Source organism: Musca autumnalis, unplaced genomic scaffold, assembly GCF_047663935.1.
Source record: "Musca autumnalis isolate F117 unplaced genomic scaffold, ASM4766393v1 scaffold_2, whole genome shotgun sequence".
In the NCBI taxonomy this organism is placed as follows: domain Eukaryota; kingdom Metazoa; phylum Arthropoda; class Insecta; order Diptera; family Muscidae; genus Musca; species Musca autumnalis.
In genome coordinates, this window is record NW_027411755.1 from 165,582,117 (window position 1) to 165,586,811 (window position 4,695).

Genomic DNA, 4,695 nt, shown 5'->3' on the forward strand with positions numbered 1-4,695 from the left:
TTTTTTCTGGTGTTTCATTTGTTTGTGTTTGTTGGTGATGGGATGGGAGCGGTGGATGATGCGATTTATACGATTTATTGGGTAAAGGTGCCTGTCGTTCCAATGAACTTCAATTTGGAAGATATGAACGTATATTAAACTGAAAAATATATGTATGTATACAAATAAAAAGAATACAGCTGGATGAAATATTACGACCAAATCGGTTGATCCGTTTGAGAGTTATCATGTGCGCAATTTAAGCGACATTTTTTGAACTTTGTGGGGGAGTATCGGCAGGAGTGAACTGTTATGATCCATTTTCGAATTTCATCTAAATTTGGACCAAATTAGTTAATCGAGACTTATCGTACACTCCAGGGAGCAACACCGTTCCTTTACTGTCAGAGCTTATGCAGGGCGCTCTCTGTAGACTATACAGATGGGCCAAGCTCAACGGACTTGGTATAAATCAGGCAAAAACTGACCTCGTACTTTTTACAAGAAGGAGGAAAATCGAAGCTTCCCAGTACTACTTTGGATTCTACAGAATTATGTCTCTCAACGGAAGCAAAATATCTTGGTGTAGTCCTTGACCATCAATTACGATGGAATAGGAACATTGACGAGCGCGCAAAGAGAGGTTTAATCGCACTTTATTCCTGTAAGAATTCAATAGGTATGAGTTGGGGTTTAAGACCTCAGGTTATAAATTTGATATATAAAAATGTGATCTGTCCCGTCTTAACATATAGATGTCTTGCATTGTGGCATGCGCTTTGTATGAAGTCAAACCAGTCAAAAATAGATAAAGTACAACGCGCAGCATCAATCCTCATCACCGGCGCCGTCAAAAGCACACCGCAAGCTGCGCTAAATGCAATGCTGGATATTAAGCCACTAAATATTCTAGCTGAAAACATCGCAGCCAGAAGCGCTTTTAGGCTCAGGGAGATGGAGTGTTGGAGTGAGTCGCGTTCTAGACACGCTTCTATACTAGAGCTGGAAAACTATCGAAAGTAGCACCATTCGATAGTTTCCATATTTCTTATAAAAATATCGATAGTATCGATACTATAGTTTGTGTTAAACCGCCTGTATTTGAAATTAAAATTTTAAATGTCAATTAAATAGAGTTACGTCAAATTAAATCCACTGGAGTGCAAACGGGGTATAACCTTTTTTATGAGGATTAAACTAAGTTTAGATTTACCAAATCAACTTGATTTCAAATGCCAATTCCATAGCGTATACGTAAAATAAAATCCAGTGGACTTAGAACTAGGATTATTTGACGTATACACTATGAAATTGACATTTGAAATCGAGTGGATTTATAAATCTAAACGTACTATAATTTGATGTATACGCAATGGAATTTACATTTGAAATCCAGTGGGTTTGTTTAATGCAGTAATATGTAAACATACTAAAAGTGTGTTTTTCCGTAAACAAAAACATGTAAAACTTTCAAAATTTAAAGTGAAAAGTGTTAAAATTTATTCCTTGAAAATGAACAAAAAAAAAAAAAAAAACAAAAATAAATAAATAAATAAAAAATTGCTTCGTGTATGAAAACTGTAAAAATAAAAACGATCGAGGACTTTTCAATTATAACTGATGCAAACAATTTTCATTTATGTTGATTTTGACGTCATTCTTTTACTTATTCTTTTAATAATGGCGGAATTCTCTCGATAATATCGATAGAAAAAATAACTATCGATATTGGTCCAAAAACTAAAATATCGATATTGTCGATAGTGCTATCAATATTTTGCCAGCTCTATTCTATACATCACAAAGGAAGCTGCCTAGACTCTCCATAGAGTGATTACCTCTCACCAATAATGCATTTCAAAACGGTAAGGATCTTGATTCCAATTAGGACTGACTGGACTCATGGAAGACCACTTCCACAAAGCTTGGTCATCTATACAGATGGGTCCAAAATGGAGGAGCTCGATGTAAGCCTCTCATATAATTTGAATCAGTTCTCTAGCGTCTTCCAAGCGGAGGTATTAGCCATTGTAAAGGCCCTAGAACTGATTCAGGTCAACTTGCGTGGTTCTGATAGACCGATAGTGGTTGGTCAAATCCTGCTCTATCAAGTCCAAGATGGTTAACACGTGTAGAGGGTTGTTAGGAAGGCTGAAGAATGAAATCACTTTCTGCTGGGTACCGGGACACTGTGACATAATTGGAAAAGAAATTGCCGATGAGCTGGCATGTGCAGGATCGCAGTCTCCAAATATTAAAATTGAGGAAACTGTGCATCCCCCACTGTGTCACTTCACCAATAAACTGGACAACTTCTACAGAGATCTATGTCCTCGCAAATGGCAGAACCAGCCCGGATGTAGGATCTCGAGACTTATCGGCCGGTTATATCGAGTCGTAGAACTTCTTCTTCTTAATTGCCCAATGTTAAACAATACTAGATGCAGACTCTTCGGCTACTATGAGTTCTCTTCTGCCTCAGACCTATCTAGCATGGACCCATCAGTGATTGTTCTTTTCTCAGGAAGTCTTAAATGGCTATGGGGAAGGAACTGCGAGCATCTTTTAACTTAAAAAATCGTTTTTTGTACTTTTAACAGACCTTTTATTTCTATCTTTTCTTTTCTACTTACAGGATGAACAGAATGGACCTTCGGTCTCTGAGTGGAGCGACTGCATTAATGGCAGTCGCGCGTCCTAAAACCTAAACCTAAACACCGTTCCAACTTATTTGGAGTCTAAAACCGATATTTTGATAAGGCACATTTTTATCGTATAGTCGGCCCAAAGGTTGAGAGTATAAAAAAGAGAGCTTTTTGAATTCATTTTTACAAAAAGTTTATACCATCCTAATTGGGACTGCGTGGACAATCTGTTGGAAAAAATTCAATTTCAAATCTCTAGGTCTTAAACTGCACTCTGAAAATTTTTGAAATGTTGTGTGGCAGTTAGCCGAAGGATTGGACCGGTATAGACCATATTCGAACCTGATGTATGCCTGGTAAAAAAATACAATGTGAAAAGTATGGCCCAATTCGGTTACTCCCTTCGGGAGTTATCGTGAGCACCATTTTAGCGAAAATTGTTGAAATTTTGTTGCGGAGGTACCCATGGTTATGTAGCGATATGATCAATTTTTGATATGTTTGGAATAACATATCAAATAATAAGTAAGGGGTTGTTTACACTATCTATAAATGACATATGTGCTAAAATTTTCCATCGTTATACAGTCGCTAAGGTGAGCAATATTGGGGATTTTTCTTACGCCATTTACTTTTTGCGCCCACACCAGCAAAAATGCACTGAAATTACGTCTCCACATTGCCTACGTGGGTAGATATAGAATGTTTTTGTTTTGAGTCATATGACATTGATAGCTAGTGTAAACAACCTCTAAGAGAGTATCAGTCAGCTGTACTGACGGAGATATACCCACAGCCTTTGAACAAAAAAGAAGCAAACACAATAATTATGCCGTATATAAATTATATTGATTTTGTATCACTAGTGTGCTTCAATATAGATGGAACCTGTAGGTGCCGTAATGTGGGGCTGTACCAAATCATTGACATATACCAAACATTTTTAGTAATCTAGTTTCATAATCAAAGAGAACTCGAGATATTAAATTACCTTAAACTAAGTTCAGTAGAAATGTTTGAACAAGTTTGAGAGTTATCTTGTACACTAGCCATTAATTAGTATGTGCCGCCAGGATTTTTGGGAGCTTTTGGGCCATTATCTCAGGAAGTATGGACTAACTCCGGAAAAAATCTACCTCTGTAATAGGGACTGTGAAAACAACCTTCTACAAATAATTTCAAATAGATCCGAGAAGAGTTTTCAAACTGTACTTTTACCAAATTTTGTGTGAGAAGTAACCAAAGGACGGGACAGATATAGTCCATATTCCAACCTGATAAATGACTGGATGAAATAATACTACGTGCACAATTTGGGCCACTCAGAAATTCTCTGGGTGATTTATCTTGCGAATTTGCTAGTTTAATTGGTGCCGTCAAGGTTTTTGGAGCTTTTGGATCATTATCTCAGGAAGTATGGACTTGTCTCTGAAAAAAATTGTTGAAAAAATTTCAAGACGATCCGAGAGGAGCACTTAAACTTCACTTATTCCGAATTTTGTGTGGGAGGTAGGCGAAGAAGTGGACTGATGTAGTCCATATTCGAACCTGATCTACATCTGGAAGGTATAATACGATGTGTAAAGTTTGGACCAAATCGAATGCTCCCTTCGTGAGTTATCGTTCACAAAATTTTACAGAAAAATGTTGAACATTTTCTTCGATCTTAAACTAAGTTTGGGCAAAATATTACGATGTGCAAAATTTGGTTCGAATCGGTTGATCCGTTGGAGAGTTATCGCGCTCACCAGCCAGCCAGACCGACAGACATACAGACGGACGGACATGGCTAAATCGACTCCAATTGGTCTGAAACAAATTTTGCCCAAACATACTTGGTGTCTAAAACCGTTATTTCGATGAGGCACATTTTTGGTCTTAGCAAAGTGTATATACAAGGGTTATGACTTTTTGACCTTTTTTTTCTCAAAAACGATTTCCTGTACCGAGAATGAATGAACTTTTGCCTATTAATCACTAAACTAACGTTTAATCCATTGAAATATAAAAAAGTTCAGCACAAATCGATTTTAAAAAAAATATTTTTTTGAAAAATTTTCAAAAATTATTT